This window comes from Sphaerodactylus townsendi, linkage group LG01 (genome assembly GCF_021028975.2).
Source record: "Sphaerodactylus townsendi isolate TG3544 linkage group LG01, MPM_Stown_v2.3, whole genome shotgun sequence".
NCBI lineage: Eukaryota > Metazoa > Chordata > Lepidosauria > Squamata > Sphaerodactylidae > Sphaerodactylus > Sphaerodactylus townsendi.
Genome location: NC_059425.1, coordinates 70,518,035 through 70,545,069, shown reverse-complemented (window position 1 = coordinate 70,545,069; position 27,035 = coordinate 70,518,035). Strand labels below are relative to the sequence as shown.

Below are 27,035 nucleotides of genomic sequence, written 5' to 3'. Positions count from 1 at the left end.
AAAATCTATCTGTTCTACTACAGTCCAACACTAGATTATTCTAGAAATTCCAGTATTTTATGAGCGTGTGTTAAGTTCCGTCAAGTCACTTCCAACTTTTAGGGACCCTATTTGGAAAGGCAACAGTCCAGATTTTTAAGAGCAATTCTATAGCTCCCTTCAGGAGTTCCAAATACTTTTATTAGGCTTGAAACAGGAGTAATGAGCCTGAAGGATAGGATAATAATAACAACGGCATATAAATGGATAAAGCTTCACACTGATTCAAATGGTCTTTGGCCTTTTCTAGCTAAAGATCATTTTAAACCTAGGTGGGTACATGATATAGAGAGGTGTCAATAAATATGAGTTTTCATATAATATCCATATGATCACAAACTGAGATCATTTTAAAATTGATCTTGTCAAAAGAATTAAAGATGAATCATGACAATGTGATCTGGCAAGATATCCAGATTTTCCTCTCTCCCCTACACAGAAATATATTACTCCCCCTGGTCTTTACTTAACTTACCTGGATAATAAAGGTCTAAGGAGAGCTTTTACTCTTGCAAGAAGTTCACATTTACCTTCTGCTGTTTTAGAAGGAAAATATCAAAAGATACCTTATGCTGCAAGGTTACGTTCTTGTTCCCTGAATTTTGTAGAAACTGTACTGGAGAATTGTATTGTATTGTCATTGACTGTAAATAAAGATTACATTACATTAGAGACCCTATGAACTAATGATCTCCAAAATGTTCTATCATTAACAATCTTGCTCAGGTCTTACAAACTGAGGGCCATGTATTCCTTGATTGAGTTAATCCACCTCATGTTGGGCCTTCCTCTTTTCCTATGATTTCAAGTTTTCCAGTAACTCTTATCTTCTCATAATGTGACCGAAGTATGATAGCCTCAGTTTAGTCATTTTAGCTTCTAGGGAGAGTTCAGGCTTGATTTGATCTAGAATCCACTGATTTGTCTTTTTGGTGGTCCATAGTGTCTATATAAGTTTCTTCCAACACCACATTCAAAGGAATCAATTGTCTTCCTGTCAGCTTTCTTTACTGTCTAACTTTCACAGCCATACCTAGTAATGGGGAATACTATGGTGTGATTTATGTTTATCTTTGTCGCCAGCAACACATCCTTACACTTAAGAATCTTTTCTAGCTTCTTCATGGTTGCCCTTCCTGGTCTCAATCTCCTTCCGATTTCTTGGTTGCAGTCGCCTTTTGATTGATGATGGAGCCAGAAATATACACATTTAATTTTTTTTATTGTCAACCTTGAAGTTGTGTAATTTATCAGTAGTCACTGCTCTTATCTTCTTGATTTTCAGCTATAATATTTGCTTTGGCAATTTCTGCTTTTACCTTCATAAGCAGTCTTCACTGTTTCCTGTCAATGATGTGGTGTTGTCTTCATATCTTAAATTATTAATGTTGCTTCCCCCAATGTTGCTTCTCCCAATTTTTATTAAACAATTATTAATGTTGCTTCCCCCAATTTTCACTCCACTTTCATCGAAATCTAATCCAGCTTTCCTTATGATAGCTTCTGCATATGGATTGAAGAGTTATGGAGATAAAATGCATCCCTGTCTGACCGCTTTGCCAATTGGAAACCAATATTTTATATCCTGTCACTAAATGACAAAAATGACACCCACACTGTCTCTTTTGTGTCTAACATATTCCAAACAGTTTACCAGTGATATTCAAAATGCAACATGGAATCCTTCCGACTTTTTACTAAACATATATACGTACATACATACATACATACATACATACATATATACATTTTTCTGTTGTCTCCTATTTTTTTCATTGTTTCCTGTCCACTATTCTTCCCCCCACACCACATCTTCCTCCATTTTATAAACTCTAAGCAAAACAAAACAAAAACAGTAAAATACAGCGGAACCTCGATTTTCATTGCCTTGGGTTTTCATTGGTTTTCATCAATTTTTTCAGTGAACAATTGGTCTCGGGTTTCATCGATTTTCCTCGGTTTTCATCAATTTGCAGTAAGGTGCAGTGGTTTGTTGGGAAAAATCACCTGGACAAAGCTGTTGCGGGCCATGTCTGCAACTTGTTCAATGACAATGTCTTGCCCCATTTCAGACAAATCTTAAAGAGGTGTCAGAAACAGACCTCTTTGGACAGCTTTCTGGTGCGACATTGGTCCATTGGCTCTGAAGCTGGTCCTACTGTTATTGTTTGTTACTGTTTTCAGCATAAAACACTATGTTTATTCACCAAAAATGTGTTTTGGTATGTTTTTTGGAGTGCCTAGAACGGATTAATTGGAATTACATTGATTCCTATGGAAAAGTTTGCCTCGATTTTCATTGGTTTTGGTTTTCATTGATTCTTTTTGGACGGATTAGCAATGAAAACCGAGGTTCTGCTGTAGTGTTGAAGCCAGTAGTGTGATTCACTAGCTGTAGGCCAGTGTTTCCCAACCTTTTTAACATCACTGTACCCTTGACCTCACTCTTTATATCTCACGGTACCCCTGCCATCCCCCCACCTTCCCCTCCCAGTGCCACTGCTTGCCACCCCCACCTTCCCCTCCCAGGGTGAAGGGAAGCTCTGGGAGGAGGCGGGAAGTGGCTGATGACCTTTCGGCAGGCCCTTCCCCCTGGGCCAGCTCCATGTTCTTGCTGGTGCTGGTGGGAGACACCACAAAAGTGAGAGGGGCTGGTAGCATTGCCGCGGTACCCCTGGGACATGCTCACAGCACCCCAGGGTACCACGGAACCCTGATTGGGAATCGCTGCTGTAGGCCAATACTGTTGTGGTTAGAACATTGCTCTTGGGAAAGAGAAAACTGGGTGCTAATCCCTACTCAGCTGTGAAGTTTATTGGGTTACCTCAGATAAATCACTGTCTCCCAGCCCACCCTTCCTCAAAGAATTTTTCAAATTCTTTTTTTAGAAAATTTGATATTAACAGAAAGAAAAAATACAAATAATTAAATCATAGAAATACAATTGAATACAGTTCTAGGCACTAACAGAGGCAGCCTGATTATACAAATAATATTGTATGAAATCATAAGACAATCAACAGGCTTTTACATTTTTTAAAAAATATAAGTACATTCTAATTAACAGAAAATAGTGCTAAAAAGAAACACTGATTGATTGATTGATTGATTGATTATTTCAATTTATATCCCGCCCTCCCCCGCAGGGCTCAGGGTGGTGAACAACAAACAATAAGAAGTAAAGCAATAAAACAACCATAACAATAATACAATAAAATCAGGTAACAGTAACAGTAACAGATGGCGACAACCTCCCCCCCCCCCCATACCCACAAGAGGCCAAGATGGTAATATTGGGAACAGTACAGCGATCAACCTGGCTGGCCAGATGGAAATGCCTGGTGGAATAGCTCCATCTTGCAGGCCCTGCAGAAATGACTTTCATTAATTTCTAAAGATTACAAAATACATATTTACCTAAGCAATCATTAATAGTTTATATACATAACTTCAACCATATTATCATTTTTCCTTGTTAATTGTTAATCTTGTTTTTGAAAATAATACAAGAGTTACATTTTCCATTTTCTCTTGAAATTCTTGATTTGGTCTCTTATTTGTATGCCATTGTTTGTATGCCATTGTTGCATATTCCCTTAATTTATTTTCCCAGTTCTTGGAATTGTCAGTGTATGACAAAAACAGGATTATTGCATTGAATTATTTGGAGAAAGTCTAGATTACACATATGATAAACACATTTAAAAAGCAAGCACAGAGCAAATCTACACCAACTAACTTTATTGTTTGTCAGTAAAAGTATCTCATGATGCATTTTTAGGATAACTTCAGAGAGTGGGAGTCTCAGGGAAAGGATGGTGATGATGATGATTGCTGCTGCTGCTGCTGCTGCTGCTGCTGTTGTTGTTTTATCCCACTTCCCTCCCAAGGAGTTCTGAACAGTGTCCATAGTTCTCTTTATCCTCAGAACAACCATATGAAGTGGGTCAGGCTAGAATAAAGTGAGTGGGCCAAAGTCACCCAGTAAGCGTTATGGCAAAGTGGATAATTGAACCTTAGTCTTCCCTGTCCTAGTCTAGCACTCTAACTAGTATATACCCATATATAAACATAAAGAGAGACTGGTATACTGAGCGTGGACTGAGGAGTGTCCCAGAGTAATTTAGCTCGGCTCTAGACAAAGAGTGCTCCCTTGAGAACAAATTCTGTAGGACAAAAATCAGGAACTGTGCAGCTATCTCATGAGGGATTTGCTTGTGCTGTGGTAGCATCACTGTGGTTATCACTGTCTGAACATCAGAGTTCCCCTCCCCCCTGATAATGGAAAATGTCAGATTATTGACAATTGTAGGTGAAATTTGTTTGCAACTTTGATTTAATGTTGTTGCTTTTCCAGTTGAAAGAAGGTCTTTTGTGGCATTCACAATTTGAACAGATGAGTCATTCTGAACCTGTCCAAACTGCAATGCTCAGGCTCTCTGTTTGTGCTTAAACTAAAAGATCATCAGTGATCAAATAAGATTTTTTAAAAACAAAATATTGTTTTTTAAAATACCTAATACACATTAATGGCTGTCTTTTAGCACATTTATGACTAATTCCAACACATCTTAGGTATTAGGTCATTATTATTCCCACTTGCCAGATGAGGATATTGCTGAGACTAAAAAGAGTGTCTCAGAAGAGTCTTCACATGAGCCAGTGGTTGATATGTAACGTGAAAACCATCAAATGGTTTAAAACCATCACATTAAAAACATACTCATAATGTCTACTGGGCATAGGTCTGAAATCAAATTTCCTTCAGTGAAGCCAGGATCTACCCCCGCCCCCCCCAGGCTCCTCGGAGCAGGGATTAAACAGAAGATGTAACCACAATGTGTCAGACGTAAGAGTCATTTACGCCTTCTAATAACAACACTGGGCAAGGCTTACAGTCCAGCCCCTATCCATACAACGTGGTGTTTAACTTCTTTGTCAGAGGGAACAAGCAGCCTGGCACAGAAACTCCATACACAATAAGCACCTTTGTCCTCAGCTTAACAATACTCACATTTCTTTGTTTTGACAACTGATCTAACCAACGATTTAGATTACCAAAGGCTGATACAGAAGGTTTTGCAGAACATTGGATGTGGAAAACAATTCCCTTTTATGGCATAATCTGCCTTTTAGACCTGTTTCTACCCCTGAACCTTATATATAATATCTACTAGGATCTTTGTAGTCCCATTTCACTAATGTCTCAATGTAAACTAATTAACAGATGTTAATTTGAGCCATGAAACATGGATCCCAAGGAGATTTATTAAAATTATATTTTAATATAATTATAATAATTTAATATAATTCAATATATATAATTTAATATAATTATATTATATTTTTAACTGGAAAGGCCAGAAAAGTAGTAACAACCAAGCTTTGAAAAAGGCTATATGGAATGTACATTTTGACACCATTGTAAACAATACTATGTTGAAATGTATGCAAGCTTTGACAGGCAGTCTCATCCAAAGGGGGTGGGGCTGAAAGGGCCTGTGGAAATGGCGCGTGGCCATGCCAGTACATTGACCCTCTCCCAGGCACTTTCAGTGGGGGCAGTGGGGGCAAACGAGCCAGTGGCCATGCATCCCACAGCCCTGGTGCCGCAAAACACAGAAGTCCGGACTGTGGCGGGGGTGCGCTGGCATCCTGCTCAGGTGCCAGCATGCAAGGGGCAGGCCAGGGAATTCTTGGGGAGCAGAACTGATATTAGTCGGTTCCCTCAGGGATTGAGGGCTGGTTGCGTGGTGCAACCAGGGGCTTCTTGGCAGTGGGGAGTTTCAAGGCTGTTGCTTGCTCACCACGCTATTGGAAAGTCCTTTTGGAGGCTACAGGGTGGTGCTGCATCAGTGTTGCAGCGTGCCACCAGGAGTTTGGAGGGGGCTTCTAATCTTATATTCCTTAATTCTCCTAATGTATCATGCTTCAAAGGCTTATAAGTAGCTAATTATGTGCCTTGTAACACCTGCCTCTTTGATATATGACTGACCACACATAGACGATTTCACCTCAGTCCAGGGCAGATCTGCAATGTCCCTTTGAAAAGTTGTTCGGTGAATGTGAATTCTGTAGGATTGTAAACCTTTGATATTTATGGGGACACCATTAAATTATTGGCTTATATCTACTAGGATGTAAATAAGATTTCATGTATGGATATTAGTTTTATATGCATGTGTCGGTTATTTAGTGACCTCTGAAGAAGGTCCAGTCTGATCAAAACACAGCAGGTTTTTGGGTCTATATTTTTGGATACTTTGTGATGACCCTACCAATTGAGGTCTTGTGGTTATTTGTGACATATTTGTGATATTTAGATGTGCTTTAGATATTGATGCATATTTTCTATTGAGAATATTATGTATAGTTTCCTATTGATAAGAGTTCAGCACAGTGCAATAAAATGTATATTTAATATATTTTGATAGACATTTATCAGACTTTTCAACCTCTTTGGGTTCCCAGCTTATTTTTCAGATTGGGTCTCATTTTTCTTTCTTTCTTTCACCCTTTCTTTGGTTGCTAAACACCAAACACACCTCACACTCCTTTGCAGCCTGATATAAGTACAGCCCCTGAAAACTTTATCTGGTAATTATGCTGCTAGAAGCTAAAATGACTAAACTGAAGCTACTGCACTTAGTCACTGAAAAAGTCTCACTGGCAAAGACAATAGTGGTAGGGAACATTGCAGACAGCAGGAAAAGAATATAAGATGGACTTACTCAATAAAGGAAGCCATGGCCCTCAGTTTGCATGACTTGAGCAAGGCCAAGAGAACATTTTTCAGGTAATTGTTTCTTCAGTCAGACGCAACTTAATGGCACATAACTCAAGCGAACAAGCCCTTTGTTCTTGCCACCCCCGTTTCCCAAGGTATAAAATCAGACTCTTTAGGACAGTGGTGGCGAACCTATGGCACGGGTGCCAGAGGTGGCACTCAGAGCCCTCTCTGTGGACACGTGTGCACAGAGTTAATCATGTGATAATAGTATAATTATTTAAGGGAGATTATTAGCATTAAACCTGACCTAGTTTTGGGGAAGCAGTGTAGGTAACCCTGTTAAGTGCTGTTAAACCCTATTGATTTTCATGGGAAGAACGAAAGCGTGATCTGGGAGTAAGCTCAGTTGCTGGCAATGAAGTTTGCTTCTGAGTAAACCCTCCTAGGGTCATGATCACCCGTTGGAAGAGCTGCATGGTTGCTTCAAAGCAAAGCCACCGACTACCACCAAGCCTACTCCTGAGTAACGCATGCCTTGGAGCCAACTGTTTTTTCTAAACTAAAACCTCGGTATTCAGGTTAAATTGCCGTGTTGGCACTTTGCGATAAATAAGTGGGTTTTGGGCTGCAGTTTGGGCACTTGGTCTCGAAAACGTTCGCTATCACTGCTTTAGGAAAACCAAGCCCATCAGATGAGAGGCAGGTCTATTCCTGGCCTTTGACACAGTCAAGCATAACATAGCTCCCCGTTTTAAAGCAGTGCGGGGCGAGGGGGGGAGGGGAGAGAAAAACCCATTCTCTTTCCCTCTGTCCTATTTGCCTCCTGGCTGCTCCAGGGCGTACAGCACCTTAGCAGAGTACAAGGAATAGAGGTGGAGAGGGGCCTTTTCCACACAAGTCATTTAGAATGTTTCCAGAACCTTTTGATCCCCCTCTTTACCACAGTGTTTGTCCGCACTCACCTCCTCCAAACATTTCATAACGCCATAATTTTTTTGAAAATTATTGTTTGCTTATTTGTTGAAATGATGCTTTGTTGATCCATTTATTCAATGCTTTGTAGATCTGTTTAATTGATGCTTCATTGATCCACCCAAAACAGCAAATATACCCATGCAAAATGATGCAAATATGGAGGACAGGAAGAAAGAAGTGAAGTGAGGGAAGCAAAAAAAATGGTGGACTAGCTGATGAGATGGCACAGGGGTACTGCAAATGGCCAGACTTTTCAGTGGGAAAGATAAAATGTTTCAAGCCTGACTGCACTGAAAGAGAAGGCAGCTTTGAAACATTTCAAAAATACAGTGTTGTAAAAGTGTTTCCAGAAACAATGACGAAAAATGTTGTTTGGAAATGTTTCCAAAACCAAAGGTGGGAATAACAGTCTGGAACTCCATGGAGGAAACATTTTATTTCTGGGCTGGAAATGTCATAAACGGTGTGTCCGGAAAATGCCAGGGACAAATCAGACATTCTAAACCATTAACAGTCACCAACCCTCAAAACTTTTCTCCCCATACAAGTATTTAGAATGCACTCTAAGCCCTCCTTCCAGAAGTCTCACTGTCCAAAGCCATCTACAGCCACTGTCAACAAGCAGTCCTTGAAATGAGGTGGGAAGAGAAGGAACTAGAAGGTCCTTTAGGTGGAAGAGCTGAGAGCGCCTTGGTCAGGGAAAGGAGGGGAATTACTGAGGCCAAGGAAGGTTACTTAGGGCTTTTTATCTCCCATTGTATAGAACTTAAAATCTTTGAACATATCCTCAGGTATGCTTAACTCCCCCTCCTTTTCCTTCCCCACAGTCTTGTCTGAATAACAGCATCAACTTCTGCCTTACCAAGGGCTGCGACTCCCCTCTGACCCTGAGGTTTCTCTGCGCCCCTGCCCACCCTGCCCTGGAATGTCCCGGGCACATGCCCCATGTGTCGCGCCCCACCTGGCCCCCTAGGTGCTATGCCACTGCATCTCTGTTGGGTCACCTGGGGCGCTGCTACACAAGGAGCCATCTCTGCTAGGCAATGGAGCTTCTCTCCACCGCCTGCTGCCACTCTCCTCTGCCATCGGCCTGATGCACCTCCCATCAGACTCTGTCAACAATCTGAGGTGGCACAATCCATTTTCCTACCTCAGGTCTTTGCCTCCCCTCCTAACCTGAGTTCCCTAATCAGAAATTGCAAACCCTTTAGGAAAGTTTGGTCAAAGCGGGGTGGGGGTGGGGAGTTGCAAAAAGAGGTAGCGAAGCATACCGGTTCCACCCAGCAGCCAAGTAAGGCTGAAAATCCCGTTATGTTTCCAAGAACGATCCTACGATCGGTGGACGGTGGATGCAATCGCATCCGCGGCGCGCCGAGTCGTGGCTTGTCTCTTTAAGAAAGTGTAGCACGGAAGCAGAGGCGAGTCCTGCCGCCTGGCTGAGTTCGCGGCGCTTTAGCCGGTCCCTAAATAGGCAAACGGGACGCGAGGCGCACGGGCGCAGTCCTCCGGCGTCCGCATTTCGCCGGTGGTTCGCTTCCCGCGTCAGACAGGCAGTCGGGTGCCGGCTTCCTTTCTTTGGGTGGTCGTGCTTGAGCACTAAGCTCAGCTGCTGGGGAAAGCCCCTGGGCAAATAACACCGCTGGATAAGGACAGCAAGTCCAAGGAAAGTCACCTTCGCCTCCCCCTGCGCTCCTGCTTGTAAGTCTCCCCTCGTTTTATTGCATGTCTTGCCGACAGTTTTATTGTCTCCCGAACAGAGCGGCTGGGAAAACACGAGGCAAAGTCAAGATCCTGGGCATTTGTTTTCCTTCCTAATTGCTTAAGAATTGTCCTTTGACGTGATTGACCTTTTTGCGACCGGAACTGAGAAGGGAAAGAGGGCAAGTGCATGTTCAGGGAGAACATCTTTCTGCTGTAGATTAGTTTATATATTATTTTAAACTAACTCTCTTCGGGGGGCTTTGCTTTGCGGCGATTTGTCACTTGTTCGTAAATGTTAAATTGTAGGTCGAACATTTTTTTCCCTCCAGAAGGGGCTGTCGCGAATTGATGCAAGACATGCAAAAGATGTGAAATCAGAAGCGTGAACAGATTTCCCAATAACGTGGTGGTTAATCTGTGCCCGCAGATGGAGCAGGCGGAATTGAAGGGGGGGGGGGGGGGCGAACAGTGTTTGGGTGCAGTTTCCAGGTGCCTCGGACAGAGGGCGCTGCTGCTGTGCCTAGTGATAATCCACAGTGAAACGGCCTGAGAAGTTGGTAAAACTCAGTTAAGTGAGTAATTTCGTGGTGATAAGCTGGTGGAGGAATGATTCATCAGCTCAGCAAACTCTGCAGCGCAGTGCAGCATCTTCCATTAATAATTTTGGGTTGACTAGTGCTCTGCCAATGCCATGAGAAGAAAGCCCTGAACAGCCCAGTCAGAATTCAGTTACAATTTTGACAGTTCCCAGGAACCTTTATGCAGCAATATACAAAGCATTGCTGCAGGTTGAGGCTCATCAAAGCGGCTTGCCAGGGAGATAAAGGGCTTCGTAAGAGCAACCGAATCTGTTTCTGTAGTGCTGTGCTTGTGACAGCATTGTTGATCAGGAGTGCTGGGTTGACTTGCTAATAGCTCAATGGATGTTTCTTTCAAGAATATTGAGCTACAGATTCTGAGGATGAAGAGAACTGTGATAATAGAGGTATGTGCCTTGTGTTGAGGCAGACAGCTGAGCCATTTGTCTTTGTACTGTCAAATCTGATTGACCACGTGCAACATGTAGGGTATGTTTTCCAGTGCTACTGTGAGGCTTTGCGCATGTAAAGCGTGCTTGAGCTGGGATCTACCCTGCCACTTTCTCCTGATGAGCGTTTAGGCCCTTTCATCAACATTTTTGGGTGTCCCTACTTACTTTCTTTTGAAATAAGCCTCACAGTACTTCTGAACTTTTATTCCATGATTTAAAGCCCTAGACAAATGGCCTCGCATGCAAGTACTACTGAGGATTAGAATAAAAATATCCTCACTGTAGGCATAAATTAATTGAGAGGCACTCATGTGAAATGAACACTAAAACACTGTTATTGCAGTTGCTTAGTAGGAAAAGGCAGCCTGAGCTACAGACTTAAAATAGGTCCTCAAAATGTAATTATAGATACAGGATCAGAGGTTTTGGGGACATGCCATGTAACTTTAAAGTTACTATGGTAGGAGTGGATTTATGAGTCACTGTTGACAGCACAAGCAGGTTGTCTCTCATTCTTGGAAAAGCTGATGAACATATTTTATGAGATCTGTTCATTCAGATGCTTAGCATTAGCAATTCATTGAAGATTTTTCAGGCTGCTAGTTATACATACTGTATTACTCATGCACAGGCTTGGAAAATTAGCAAGATGCATCAGTTCAAACCTACCCAGGCTTACTGGATGTTACAAAGATGTGTGTAGCTGGATTCTGGAGTGTTTTCATTCTTTATTGTTGAAGGGAGATAAATGAACGAGTTGAACCATAACTTGTGAAGTTGTGGTTCAGATTTTTATCCATGTTGTGAATAAGTGGTCTTTTGAGATAATGTTTTAAAGTGGGATTCCTCCTCCTCTTATGGGTTTGTTATATTATTATTGGCATAGAAGAGCACAACTCACCTTGCAAGTGTTAAGGAACACACTATATAGCATTGTACTTTGCAGATCATCAGCCAGAGACTCCAAAATATACTCGCACAACTTTATATCCACCAAACTCAAGGCTGCCTTCTAAACATATGGAGTAGTCTGTCAGAGCTTGATAAGCTCTTGGTTTGTGTTGTCAAGATGACAGAAGGCTTATCAACCCATGCAGGAAAATTATAAGTAGTTTATGGCCAATTATGCACAAGCTGTTTGCTTTGTGGTGGAGGCAAATGTCGGCTGTGGCAAGATTTCTTGTACAGACTTATTTCCTCTATCCCCACTTTCACTTTCCACTCTCTTCGCAGCAAGCAAATCCACTTATTGCAGGATTTTAATTTTGCTTCACTGCCAGAGTGTGACAGATTTGCCAGTGGGCACAGCTTTGCCCAGACCTCTTCCCTCTGCCCACAGTCAAGGCTGTTGTGGGCCGTGTCTGCAACTTGTTTAATGACAATGTCTTGCCCCATTTCAGACAAATCTTAAAGAGGCATCAGAAACAGACCTCTTTGGCCAGCTTTCTGGTGCGACTTTGGTCCACTGGCTCTGAAGCTGGTCCTAGTGTTATTGTTTGTTACTGTTTTCAGCATTAAACACTATGTTTATTCACCAAAAATGTGTTTTTGGTATGTTTTTTGGAGTGCCTAGAACAGATTAATTGGATTTACACTGATTCCTATGGAAAAGTTTGCCTCCATTTTCATCTATTCTTTTCAGACGGATTACCAACGAAAACCAAGGTTCCACGGTACTATCAACCACATCTTTGCATAACAAGTTCCACCCAAATACTAACTGATTGGTTCCCCACCCTGGGATATGGACAATATATACCCCAAACATTCCCTTCTCTCTGGACACAGTGTGTAACAGACTTCCCTCTGTGATACACCTCTGAAGATGCCAGCCACAGATGCAGGTGAAATGTTAGGAACCAGATCCACCAGACCACGGCCACACAGCCCGGAAAACCCACCAGAAGCACTTTTCTGTGTTGTCTGCTGGTCTTCATGTGTCATCTGCAGCTTCCACAAAACTCCCACAAGAATCCCATTTTATTTCTTATGCTGACCCGCGATATATCATAACCATGGTGGAGAAAGTTGCGATGTGGAAGGGATAACTGTTTAGAAATGTTTAGAAATATCACAGGGCGCTATCTTTCGGAGACTTTAGATAGCAGATGGGATACTCTCATATTTAAAAGCTCCACTGCGTTAACCTCCCCCCACCAAACATTTGTTGTAAGAAGTGTGTTATAGAATGAAAAGATGATTAATGCAAATTTAATGTGTTTAATCCATTTAATTCCATTTAATCCATGAGAACATGACACTTCAAAAGTGACTGAAGTATCCCTTAGACTTCCCAGACCAATGATCAGTCCAATGTTTCATTCTTTTCTCTCCCATCCAGTATTTATTAAAGTCACTTTATTGGGATATATATATCCCTTTTAGTGGTTCCTTTTAGTGGGGATTGACTGTTTTAATTTAAATGTCATATATGATTGTTTTAAATGTTTGTATATGATGGTTGGGTCAATTTTATATATATATTCTGCGCACTTAAATGTAATTCTCTACCCACCATTCCATCTCTTCCACTAATTTGCCCCCCACCCACCCCAACAGAGAAATTTGTGTCCCCTAAGAACAGAAGTATGAGCCTTGTTAGGCAGAGAGGTAAACTGCAGTACTGCAGTCAAAATCCTGCTTGAGTTCAATGTTGACCGAAGTCAATTCTAGGTATCTTGTTCAAGGTTTATTCAGCCTTCCATCCTTCTGAAGTCAGTAAAACTAGTACCCAGCTTGCTGGGGGTAAAGTGTAGATGAGTTGGGAAGACAATGGCAAACCACCCCATAGATAAAATCTGCCTAGTAAATGATGTGGTGTGATGTCACCCAGTGGGTCAATAATGACCTTGTACTTGCACAGGGAACTGTCTTTATTTTACCTTTAAGAACAAAAGCAAAGAACAGGCTTTTGTACAGGTGCTTTAAATAAGGAGTAGCTGCTGCAGAGTGTGTTTGGTGGGGGAAACACCTTTTTCTTTAAATGTGATGATCTGTTGGAAGAAGCAAATTCTTTTTTTTTTTGCTGAAGTTCTCCCAGTAGATGTTGTAGTATGTCAAGGCTAGGCAGCATCTTCTCTAGGTGAAGGCTTAGACAGAAACAATTCCCCCCCCCCCCCGGTCTCCTTCCAGGCTTCTGCTCACCCCTCCACCCCCCCTCCTTTTTGGACTCCGATGTTCCATTTGTGGCTGTTTAATTTAAAGAATTGTGCTTCTTGGATCCAGAGGCCTCTCGTTGGGAGGAGCAGATCTGATATTTTTAGCTCAGACTTACCTTCCTGTCTTGATGGTCTGCTTATTATTTAAGGTAGCTATATCAGAACTGCTGACTTGTGAAGGGAAGTTTATAGGAAACACAAACTTCATGCCAGAACTGTTCATCATGCTTCATTTTCAGTTTCCTGGCCTTTCCCTCTGGGGTCTCATATTTGGTTTTTGGAGGGATTGAGAGGTGTAGGTGGTTGAAAGGTTCTTCAGTCACTGAATAATCTGCTTCTGATGCCTAATGCAATATACATGCAGAATAAGGTAGGCTGAGGACAGACTGGGAAGGGAGGGAGGAAATCCCATTTCTGTTCGGATGGTTTTCTCATTGGTGTCAGCTTCGTGGCTTGAGCCTGGCATTTTGTGGTTTAGCAAGTATACAATGTGGGTGCCATGTAGCAAAATATAGTGAGTGTGCAGCAGTGTATATATCTCTGTGGCCAGTAACCTTACCTTGATCTTGCTACTGCACTACGATTGTGTAGCTGTGTTTATTTTGAAATCTGCTGAAAGTCCTGAAAGTTTAGCTCTTGGAATGAATTTTTTCCAGCAGCTGATGAAGCTAGATCGCTCACCAGATGAAATGCTTTGGTGTTATCATTTTCAGTTAATTAAAAAAATAAACCTTCAAATCCCTGACAGGGGCAGTTTTACAAATACTGTGTATATTGCTTAAGCTCTGTGCTGGTTATCCTCCCTTCTAGGTGAGCAGCTCCCAGAATCTTACAGTGTGGCTGAGAAGGAGAAAGGATAAAAAGTTGCTTCTCCTCCAGGTTTACTAAATGGGAGTTAGACTAGAACTTTAAGACATGTCCAAACCAAGAAAATGTGAACTGGAAACTCGTTACCTGCAAATGGAAACATTTTAAAGTATCCATTTTATCTACAGGCAAGAAAGCAGGTATTTGTTTAGCAACCTGTTAATGCCAGTTAAGTGAGGCTGGCCCTGAATATTTGGGCCTTTTTGTCATAGTTATATAGATGGATGGATAGATGGATAGATGGATAGATAGATAGAGTTTACATTTTAAAGAAAAAGGGAATGGTGGAATTAGGGATTTTTTCTTGGCACTCAAACATCACCTCCATGTAATAATATTCTCATGTTTGGTTGATTTGTGGAGATTTCTGTTGTGTATTCTCATAGGCACAATCATGAATGATTCACAATCCTGACTTCTATAAGCATTTATTGAAAAAGAAGGGGGGGATTCTGATTCAAATTATTACTCTTCATTCAGTGCTGTTGAGGACTCACAATTTCTGATGTTGTAAATTCCAGAGATTTCTGTGTGATCTTTCAGAAAAACTGTCAAGCTTTACAGGATATACTAACTTGAATAGTGGTAAGGTAGGCCAGCACTGGAGGTTTGAAACCAGTTGACACAACCATGTAAATGCAGCAAGCCAGCTACCATCTCTGTGTAGATGGCTGGGCTGTTTCCAGCTGCCACAAAAGAAGAGATAACTGCCAGCTCACTCTGCTGGTTCACATTAATCTCTCTTTCTGGATGTTTGAATCCTGGGGAAAACTAATTATTGCAGAAGCAGAAATGGTTGGGCGGGGGAGGGGGCGCTGCTGCTGAAAAAACAGCCAGAACATCTCCACCTATATTTTCAGTCCTGTGAAAATTTTGATTTGAGTTTTGAGTGGCACCAAGTAGCCTGGCTGTACAATTTTAAATAGTTATAAAGACACTGACTGGATAAGTATTTCCATAGTAATAAATATGGAAGTGTGGTAAAGACTTAGCAGGGTCACAAGTGACGGTGGTAGTGGTGGTTTGTAGAATGTTGCTTATGAGTACAAATAAGCCGAGAGCATGGGATGTTACAGTATGAACTTGGCTTACCAAGCCTTTCTTTTCCTAGTGTCTGAAAATGCTGATTAGTTATGCTGTGGTGACCCAGAATAGACCAACAGTTTAGTGTGGGTGGTTCTGCCAATCTCTTGGGACTGTTTGCCAGGTTTAAATGCCTGAATATGAAATGTGTAATACAGGGTTGTAGCTTTCAGATCTACTTATGCTTGAGAGAATGGATGTCTCTTGTTTCTGCTATGGAAAGAGAAGGACGGTGCTGTATTTTTGATGAATAGGCTTTCATTCAAAATGTTATGATGTGGGTGTGGATTCTTGTTGTCCTGAATTTCTCATTAGATGGGAAAGGGACTAACTCTGCCGATGTCTTCTGGGTGGCCCCTTCCCTCCCTGCTTCTTGATTACGCTTCACCATCAACGTCTCTTGAAAAATCTAGGAGCCTTCTGTTAACTAAGCATTTTTAAGGAATAATTTGCTCCTTTGATGATAATGATGATTTGATGATAATGAGTGACACGCACCCAACTTACTTGTATATACAGAGTATGGGTGATACAATGATTAGTTTATTGGAAGACCCAGAATCATATTCTCATTCTGGGTAATCTTGACCTTGTCACTCAGAGTGTAACCTACCCCACAGGGTTGTTGTGGTGATGACTAATGGAACCAGAATGGTTCCAGGATGCTCTATGGGGGACTCTTCCCACTGGCGATACGCTAGATGAGCTGGTAGAGAGCTGGGATACCAGGCTCTCTGAAGCCATCGAATGTATTGCTCCGGGCGCTTCCTCTCCAAGACCAACCGCCGCCCTTGGTGTACCGAGGAGCTTCGAGGGAGATGAAACGGAACTGAGACGGCTTTGAGCCAGAAAAGTGCTATGGCATTTGACGAGGGGTCAGCTAATAATTCTGTGATCGCATCATCGTTTATGAGGTCTCTACGAGAGTGCTGTGAAGGGAGACAAAGCTGGCATTTTTTGCGTCCGCTTATCAAACAAGGCTAGTTCACGCTTCGGCTCAATTGTTTTGAGTTGACGACCTCTTCGATAGGTCCTAAAGATAATAAATTGGCACTAGGCTGTGAGGCATTTATGGACTGCTTCACGCACAAAGTCTTGTCCCTCCGCCAATCCCTGCCAGCCACAGTTGATACAGTATGTGAACTAGAGTCCCCTGGGCCGTCTTTGGGTCCTTTTTTGGACCACTTCAGCTTACTTGACCTTAAATCTAATGTGGACAGGACCCTGGATGCTGTAATGATCTACCACTTGTGCACCTTTTGACCTGCGTGTCTCTTCCTGGTTGGTGAAAAGTTTCAACAGGGAGGAGCTTCGGAGCCACCTGTTGGATATAGCTCAATGGCTCCCTCATGAGCAAGCGAGTTTTCCTCTGGTCAGCTTAAAGAGGCGGTGGTCTGCCCGCCTCCTAAAGACCGCCTTTGGATCCAAGCGGATCCGGCCAATTACCGCCCAGTTTCTAACTTACCATTCTTGGGTAAGGTAATTGAGCGAGCGGTAGCGGATCAGCTCCAAGGGTTCCTGGATGATGCAAACGTACTGGATCCCTTTCAGTCCGGCTTCCGCGCTGGTCATGGAACCGAGACGGTGTTGGTTGCCGTTGTGGACGATCTCCGGCTGCACTTGGATAGAGGCAGGTCGGCGCTGCTGGTGTTGTTAGATCTCACCGCAGCGTTCGACGTAGTAGATCATGACCTTTTGGTCCACCGCCTCACTGGTATTGGGATTCGGGGTTCAGCCTTGAACTGGCTGACCTCATTTCTCCAAGACCGGGGACAGCAGGTAGCGTCGGGAGCAGATCTCTGGACGACGCCTATCATGTGTGGGGTGCTGTTGAGCCATACCCTCCTCCGGATGCTCTTTAACATCTATATGCACCCCCTGGCAAATTTAGTCCGGAGTTTTGGGCTGCGGTGTCACCAATATGCTGATGACACCCAGCTTTTGTTCACAATGGAGGGCCACCCGACCTCGGCTCCTGATGCTCTCCAGCGTTTGCATTTCAGTCTGGATTATGTTGACCCAGAGGCAAAAACTGACTGTGAAAATAATATGAGACTGTTCATAATCCAGAGAGAAGCTGCAGACATTGCCCTTCTGGTTTCCAAATTCTAAATGGCTAACAGCAAGATCCCTTTTTTAAAAAATATTATTGAACTGCAACAACTCAAAGTGACAGAAAAATACTAAAACATTCCAAATAAGTGCATTGTAAAAGGATTTACTCATTAAATACTGTCCAAGTAAGCATAAAAACAAGAATGCCGGCATTGAGTGATACTAATTTTACTTCTAACTATACTGTTGCCAGTTCCATTCTTTATACAGCCCCTGACCATAGTGAGGCCAATCTGGATACATCACCATTTTTGGTAAGCTATAAATTTCACCAAAATGTGAATTTCTTTTACCTTCAACATCCAATCCTGAATCTTGGGCAATATGTTTTTTCTTCCATTACATGGCAAAACAAGATTAATCTAAAGCTATATATATATGGGTCAAACTACACTCACCGCTGGAGTGCATTTGATCCTGGCAGAGGAAAGATTTTGCTACTAGTTCCAGGGATACAGGGATTTTTTTTTTACTGTAGGTAAATTCAAATAAAGTTTTCAAATACACATGGAAAATTTGCCAAAGTTTGAGAGAGTATGGAAAAGGAAGGGAACAGTAGTTTAAACTAGCCAGAGAATTTCAGTGTGTTTTCCTTTCTCTAGAATATCTCCTTTTGTAGTTCTTGGCTTTTTGCCTCTCATGGCTCAGGAGTTTCTTTTCTTTGTGCCCTGAAACAGAAGGAGTAGGGCAAACTTGAACTCCAAGAAAATCAGCAAGGCTATTCTCTCCTGTAAGCCTGACTTTGCCTGCTATGATCCCTCCTTTCATTAAACTATATGCTAGTTCAGACCAGACTCTGCCAGAAATAAAGCAAAATAACTTCTAACAAAATCCCAGGCAAGTGGAAACCGTTTGACCCATAATTTCTGTCCCAGTGGGTAATACAATACATAACAAAAGCTTGGAGAGGAGGAAATGCTGTTTGTCTTGTCAGCTTGAATGAAGCACAGCGGGGCTTGCTGAGAATCTCTGTGTGTGTATGTGTATTTGTAAACGATGGAGATTACATTTGCAAACATTCCCCACAGTCTTTAAAATGGAGGGCAGTAGTGTCTTGCAGGAGCTACAAATTTATGTGGCCCTTTAGAGTAGCATTTAACCAAATGTACTGTCATATCAGATTCCAGCTACCCTTGAAAAGGCCATTGGAGAGGAGACAGGAAGCTTCTTGGTGCCCCTCCCTCATAGACTCTGCTCAGTTGAATTTTCCCCAAGGATCATTTATATTTACTTTTAATGCCATTTGTCCTTTATAAAATCTTTTCAGTGGCTCCAAATAAAGCAACCAAATGGGTAACTGCGAGGCAAGCTGCTTTTTAGCGCAAAGGGAGCACTATATTGCTGACATTTAAAGCATAATTCCTTGCAATAGCAAATATTTGGTACCTTTGGTGAAATGGAGAACATTTTGATTTGCAATCAAGCCTTGTTAACTTTACCTGCTTTCTCCCCTTCTCTGGTAGCCCCCACAACTCTCGTGGCCTGAGCAGAAGCTTGCCTCTTCTTAGCTACATTGTTGCCTTCTGTCATAGAGAGGGGAAAGAGGAAAGCTGCCTAAAAGTAATGTGAAACAAAGGTAGAACAGATTTTGATTAGCATATTGATGCTTTTAGATATGTGGAAGAAATAGGGATAGCAACTGCTTGTACTTCCATTTATGACTGTGTTTGAGAGATAAAAATAACTATCAACCTTGTGTTTGGTTATCACTTAGTAGGGAACAAATGGAGAAAAGATTGGCCCTTACCAGTAGAGAGACTATGCTGGTGGTCATCTGGATGATGTCTCATCTCAATACAAATTTTATATAATTGGTCAGTCCTGTGGCCCTTCTATGCCGAAAAGCCATTTGTACCAGAGCTAATAGCAGTTGTGATTCTGTGTATTCATGTCAGCAGCATCAACAGTAACTGTTGAAATAAAAGTTAATGCATCAACTGCAGTGGCATCTGTGAACACTTGGCTGTCACCCTTTTGCCACTGTTTATACTCCCACATTAACCATGCATGGAAATAGTGATGGCTGCCCAATCTCATCAAGTCATCCAATCCAGTGTGTGTGCAATGTGGCAGACAGCCATAAAGACAACATAACCTGCCTTAACAAATCCCCCTTTGGGTCTGTGTGGAGAGGCTATAAGCTTCCCACAAGAAGGGATTCAGTGCTGCTCCAAGAACAATACCTGCATCTAGATCACTCCTGTAACACCAGGTATTGGCATTGCTGCCTCTATGAAAGGAACTAGAATTTTGCATTGGAATGGGATAGGCAGGGGTATGTATCAGTGGGACATACGGTATCAGTGGGACAAGAAAGAATGAAAACTACTAGAGCTAACTCACAGCAGGCAGCACTGGGAGTTTCTTTGTGTTAAAGAGCCAGGGCCAAAGAGCAGGGCTGTTTCACTGTTCAAGCTACCCAAACAGCTACTTGAGGCCCCACAATCTAGTGAGGATCTATGTGCCACTGGGACTCAACTGGCTCCCAGGCAATGGTGGGCAGGAGGAGGTGATGATTATGACTGGCACTTATTGTCACCTCTCAGACTGATGTTCTACTGTCTGGAATACAGTTTCCAATATGATGGCTTCGAGAAGATTTGCAGTTCTTGGAACTGGCATCATGATGTGACCAAGTACAATTTGCAGCCAGTTATGAGACATTCCGACGCAAAGACAGTTCTTATGGGAGTTCTTCTAGGACCGTGGTGGCGAACCTTTGGCACTCCAGATGTTATGGACTACAATTCCCATCAGCCCCTTCCAGCATGGCCAATTGGCCATGCTGGAAGGGGCTGATGGGAATTGTGGTCCATAACATCTGGAGTGCCAAAGGTTCGCCACCATTGTTCTAGGAGTTCCCTGGAATCACAACTTATTGACTGTTGTTGTTGTTGTTGTTTTTCTGTTTGGGAGCATAATTTCTGGTTGGCCCTTTCTTTCAAGTGGTATAAGCACCAGAGTTTTGCAGTCTCTTATTTTCCCCTTGATTCTTGCAGTGCTGGCTATTAATCAGAAAGGCTTGTGATAGTCACTATTACATCAGAGCAATAACTAATAGGAATATGAGACTCTGTGGTTTTCAAAAATTGAAACTGACAATTATTTCCCTGAGTGGCTTTTTTTTCTGTGAGACTAGTCTGGAGTTGTGACCCACCATAGAAAAGATACAGGCCTGATGTGAAAAGCTGAACTTCAAAAAAAAAAAAACATTGACCATGTTCAATTTCCTCTCTTTCCTCTTCTGTGCTTAAACATTGTCTGCATGCTTTGCAATTCATAGGGTGCAGAATGATTGGAAACTATAGTCTTCTAATATAGTCCTATATGGAAAATGCGTAAAGCTTGCCTAATTAAATGAGATCCTCAAAGAAATGAATTTCTTATTGCTTTAAGGGTCCCTGATCCACTGATTAATTTTCCCTTCTTTGTGTATGTGTACAATTTTAATTTTAGATACTGGAAACAGGATAGGAACAGTATTTGTGGCATCATTTTCTCAAAAACATGTATCTGTGGTTCAGTTTAGATGTTGTATAAAACCATGGTTTAATTAAAGGAACTATGAGTAATTAAGGTCCAGCCTGACTCTAGAGTTGGTTTCATCACCATAGTTTTTGCATGATGTATGAATGCAGCTACCCTGGCTAGTTCTTTGTTCAAGCTGCAGAGGGAAGGCAATGAAACCAGGCTTTATCCAGGCAAACCAGCATTTGAATGTATGTGACATGAATCCTGTGTTTTACAAACTAACCATTTTTATGTGATGTCTGATCTGAACTTGTGTGTTTCTCTGGAGGAAACAGTTCACAAATTTTAACCACCAGAAGGTTTGGGGCTACAGCTTCTAATCCTTGTTTTAAATAGATGGCCTCTATAGCTTTTGTTTTAGTTGATGGCTCCATGAAATAGTTAATACATGTGAAAGAAGAGGAGTTATCACAGGAAGAAGGCCATTGAGCTCCAGCTTAACCAGCTAGTAGCTTAAGAACGCAGAACAATCATCCATGGCCTGCTGCATTGTTTTAAAGTTCCTGCTAATATACAGTGAAATATGTACAATCCCCTTCTGTTTTTATCAGAAATGACTGGTTTGTCTTATGAAGTTTAAAAGTCCCAGGTTATTAATATGGCAGAGGCAAACTGGACAAGAGCCCACCTTGTTCCACAGCTAACAAATGACTTCATTGTGGTTTTGATCTATTGGTGTTCACAAAACCATGGATTTCCAAAAATTTTCTTTGAGGATGTTCACTCTGCGATTAGGCATTTATGTTCCTCTCTGGGTGCATATTTTTCTGCCTTGCCACTGTAGAAATGAACCGAGAGCTGTGTTCTGGAATGAGCTATTACAGCATGCCTGTTCATTGTGCCAATATTTGTAGGAAATGAAATAGCTTACAATACTCTGGAGTGATGTTCCTTGGAAAGGGGGTTTATGAGCTCAGGCCCACACTTGGCTCACTGAGCCCCTCTGGATGTCAGAGTGCCCCTCCCCCAAATGCTATTGTATCTTCTCCTTTTTCTGTTGCTTTTGGTTATTTGTTTCCTTGTCTTGGCTGCTGTAGTTCCTTATGATACTGTGCATGTTCATGTAGACAGGTTGTTTCCATGTAAATAAAATAGGAGATGATCTCACAGTCTGATTAACTCTACTGTAGATTATCTGCTGCTTTTTCTGTTTCATGGATGGTCTTAAAAATGTAATACTCAGTCATTCACCTTTTGAAACCTGTCAATTGCATCAGTGGGTTCAAACATATTTGGAGATATAAGCTTGGACGCTTGCACAACTGGTTTAGTATGTTCATACATTCTGTTCTGGATAGGGAATTAGAGACCCAAAGCAAATGTATCCCAGTCTGCAAGGATGGCTGTACATTTCTTTGATGTTATCTTAAATAAAGATCCTAAGCTTTAGAAAATATTTTAAGGACAATATGTTAAGCTTTAGAAAATAATTTACTGTGTGCCCCTTCCCCCCTTCAAAAACAATTACACCAAATCAGGCATTCCAATCTGTTATGAGATAGGGCCATGCACTGATATTTTGGCTGAGCTATATGAGTGAACCTTGCAAGATATCTATGGGACCTGGCTACTTTCTTTGAACGTGCACTGTTAATAGGTTGTATGTAAACGGGAAATAAAGTACAGTATTGCCAGGAACTACATTCTTTATGATGGACCGTATGGGCTAGCTGAGTGTTTTTATGATGTTGATTTTCTGCATTTTGTTCTCATTCATGCTTTCTTGCCTACCAGAACTGCAACCCAGAAGTTTCAACACACATAGCATTGTGGTATGTTTAGTGCATGCATCAGAAATATACTTGTATGCACATTTTTTTCCTTCTAAAAAATAACAAGACACAGTTGGGTTATTAAGACCAAAATCTAGAATTTCATATCTGTGTCTGCTGATCTCTTGAGGTCTCCATTCCTTGCTTTATTTTATGGGAAATGAAGTTCAGGGTCACAACTACCTAATCTGGAGTTTAGTTACTTTCCTTGTTTCTTGGTATTCCCCATAGCGAAGAACTGTCCGTTTCATCCTGCTGCTTTTTGATGTCATATCCCATAGCTCCTGCAGAAACCTGGCCAGCTGGGGCTACAAAATGCAGACAGTTCTTTCTCAAGCTTTCTTTAATCCCAAAGTGTGTTCTCATAAGAGACATGTAACTTTAGTCATTACTTGGAAGATAGTATCTCACTTCTGCACTGTTAACATGTTCCATCCCAAATACATACAGAGAAATTAAAAGGAAAGTCTTCCTTTGAAATGGCCCATCTAAATATCACGAAAGTAGAAACTTTTGGGTGTTAACTATTAGCAACCACATGTTAAATAATCTACCTTCTATTTAGCTCCCCTTGATATTCCAGTTGATCAGGATTGTGTTGAGGTTGAATATCTGGGACAAACTGAGACAATCAGACAATCATGCCTCCCAGTAAAGTGGCATCTACTTTTTCTGTTTTGTCCTGCTGGGCTCTCTTTCTGGTAGAAAGTACGTGGTGAATAAGAAAAGGCCAGACATGTATTTTGTAAGAATTTCTTTGTTTTTAAAGAACAAAAAATAGAAATTGAAGTTGAGAAAAGTGATTTTCTTAAGTGAATATGTGATAGGAAATCTTTCGCTGTAATGAGATAGTGGTTAGACACAGGCACACACTGAAATGAAAGGAGGAGGCAGCATGTGAAAAGTAAACCAGAATATATAAACCAGAATATATATATATCCAAACAACAACATATATATATATGTTGTTGCTCCTATCCTGGCAGCTGGCTGGGCCACTCTAGAGAGCGCAACTTTGAGGACATGGCCTAGAAGAGTATCAGTCCCAGCCCATAACTCAGATTCCTAAGCGCTTCTGTCATTCTTTTCTAAACAGAAGTGGTGGAAGAAAAATGTGATTTAGTTTCCTAAACCTCGGCACTGCAGCCCGCCTGATTACTGTGAAACATCTCATTTTCTGTTGGGTTTTATGCTGGGTCTAACTGAAAAGTGATGCTGATGCAGGTGCCATAGCATGAGGTGAGCATCTTTTTGTCTCCATGCCTATTAAAGGTTAATAAAGATAAAGAAAAGCATCTTTTTGTGATCCAAAGCCTTGTGAGATTTATCAGTGCATTCTTTGCTTTAATTTTATATTGCCTCTGTCATGTGAAAGATCTCATCCTGTGTCTCAGAATCATTGAATCATGGATAATGGATCTTCTGGATGTCCTCTTGTCAATGATAGAAACACTAATTCTTCCTTGACAAAAGGACATCAAGGTCTGTTTTCCAGGTATTGTAACGAAAAGACCTTAAGACCTCATTTAAGCATGAGATTGTTGAAACAATGAGAGAACATTTGAATTCTTGCAGCTAGGAATTTTTGCTGGTGAGCCGTTTTGCAAAGGATGCACTGGGAAGTCTAGCCAGCAGTGTGATTCAGGCTCCCTGACAACAAACTCAGCTCTGACTTCATCCTCACTGATGTGCGGGGTCCTTATTATGTTGGACAGTGCAAGCAGAATGTGAATGAAAATGTGTAGAGAAATGCCTTTCTTCAAAACTCTGGCATAAAGCTTCTCCAGGAGATTTGTTCTATTATTGTAGGTCACATCCCACATTATATTTTTAATTGTCCCACTAAGATGTTTTATATATCCATCTGAAAATGTAAAGTGTGAGTACCGCAGATATGCCTTTCTTCTACAGACTGCATGAAATAGGCATGAGTCACACAATGGACTAAGCACTTGGGGCTGATTTAATGCGTCCTTTTTGGAGGTTTGGAATTCCTACTGCTCCCTGTTCCATAAGAGACTGGCTCGTAGAGTGCTGTGGGCTGAGTGAAGACAGCATTCTTTATTTTTAATTTTATGGATGATGTAGGAGTGCTTCAGAAATTTCTCTCCTCTGAATTTGTGCCTGAAATTTAGTTCTGAATTATTTGGTCCTGTTTCTGTAGTAGAACTGATGCATCAGGAATTCTCCATTGTAGTGTTATTTATTTCTGAATTGTATGTGAATCATTTGCTTCAGCCTTCAGTTCCTTCACTCATTCTTGTCTTTCCCCTTTGTATACCTCCACTAATGTGCACGGTTCCTTTGATGGAATACTGCAGAAAGCAGTCTTAGTGTGGTCATATTTATGATTGTATCAACATTCCTTTTGTGTCAGTGGGTATGCGTACTTGTTTACATTGGTTGATAAAACACCAAAAGGATCTTGACATAATTGTATGGGCAGTTGTCTCAATAATCTTTTTTTGTGCAGCATTTCAGTAGCACACAGAAGCACACGTGTCTATCGCCTAAACATGATTCCAAGAGAATTTAATTATAATCCTGTATATGAGCATGTCAAGATTCTTGAAATGCTGCAAAAACATCAGTTGTACAAATAATGGTAAAAAAAAACATGACAAATTGCAAATGCTCCTATTTCAGAATTAATTTTAGAAATTTTACCAGTTAAAATGGAGGAATAGAATCCCATGCACATCTAAGTTGAACAGTAAAGGAGCAGTATAGACAGAGTGCAAGGGCTCATACTTAAATATCTGGCTGGATGTGCTGTTCATTTTGCCTTTATATGGTTGTAAAGAACAGAGTTTTCCCAACATTTGCACTGAGTTAATAATCCAGAAACTGTGAGCATTTCATTCTCTGGCAATGTCCTGTTTTCCTCATTGAAAGTCTTTATTACTCTGAATTATCTGGAACATTTCTTCAGAGGCCATATTTACGTGTTATTTATACAGCCAAGTACAGTATTCTTACCTGTGGTTTTGTTTAACCCCTCTCTGGTTTTCATTTGAAATTTTCCTTCCTTTCTTTCTGTGGTTGGAACTGGCATTGCTGCATGTCTGAGGGCAATTTAAACTGAGATTCTTGCAAAACCATTACCAGAAATAGGAGCCAGACCATGAAGGCATAACTGTAGTAATGCAGGCACTGCCAGAGTCATAAAACGCCCTGTGTACCTTCTTATCTTTTACCAGAGCATAGGGCTGAATGGTTGAAAGAAAAGCCTACAACTTTCTTCTGTATCCTCAATAATACTGATACTTCAGTGACTGATGTAGTTGCTACAATTGCTACTATTGAATATTTGCTAAACATTAACAGAAGTGCAGAACAATGTAGTGATATGATCTTCATTCCAGAACATTTATTGTCTAAGAGGGTTTTCTAGAAATTGCTTGACATGGATGGATTGCCCCTCAGCACTCTTCAAACACTGTCACTGACTGTGAATATGAAAAAAAGGATTTTCCCATGTTTTAGTGTATCCATATGGAAGAAGTTGAGATTTTGATATGTTGAGTTCTTCCACAGTGGTTAATTCTCCCTTCCTTTCTCCTTCCTTTTCTTGTCTTCCCATTTGCCTCCTTTCTATATCAGAATAGGGAAAACTTAAAAATTGTGGGGGGTTTCTGGATATTATTTTAGGAGATCTTTCTTATTCCTAACCACTGTGTTACCATACCACTCATAGTGTGGGGGGAGTGCATATTCACGGGTAACCCTGCCCGCGTGCCAATCTAAAGGGTGATGCTGGCATTGCAGAGATGGGGAGCCCATTCTCTGCCAATAGCCAGGTCTACCTATAAGGAACTTCTAGGATTTTTTCCTCTCTGTTCTCATGCTCAGCTTGTTTGCCATAACAGCACATTTTCAGCTCCACAGCCAAAGAAGAATGTGTCCTCAACATGATACTGTAGCCCTGCTGAATGGATACCCTTTTCCAGCCACAAGAAGACCCTTGATGACATTGCCTCCCCTGATTATCTTAACCCATATATTCCCTTCTGTAACTATCTTCTCCTGACCAC

General features: G+C 41.4%; 1 protein-coding gene across 4 annotated transcripts in view; it reads left to right on the top strand.

Moving 5' to 3' along the window:
- DAAM2 (dishevelled associated activator of morphogenesis 2) overlaps positions 1–27,035 on the top strand; it is a 249,298-nt gene that overhangs the window by 25,430 nt on the left and 196,833 nt on the right. For 3 of the 4 annotated variants that reach the window (XM_048517546.1, XM_048517458.1, XM_048517283.1), the window contains exon 1: positions 9,213–9,442. The exons of the other annotated variant lie outside the window; for it this stretch is intronic. The gene's annotated coding sequence lies outside the window, so the exon portion shown is untranslated. Of the gene's footprint in view, positions 1–9,212; positions 9,443–27,035 lie in introns of those variants that run through there. 4 annotated transcript variants of the gene reach the window in all.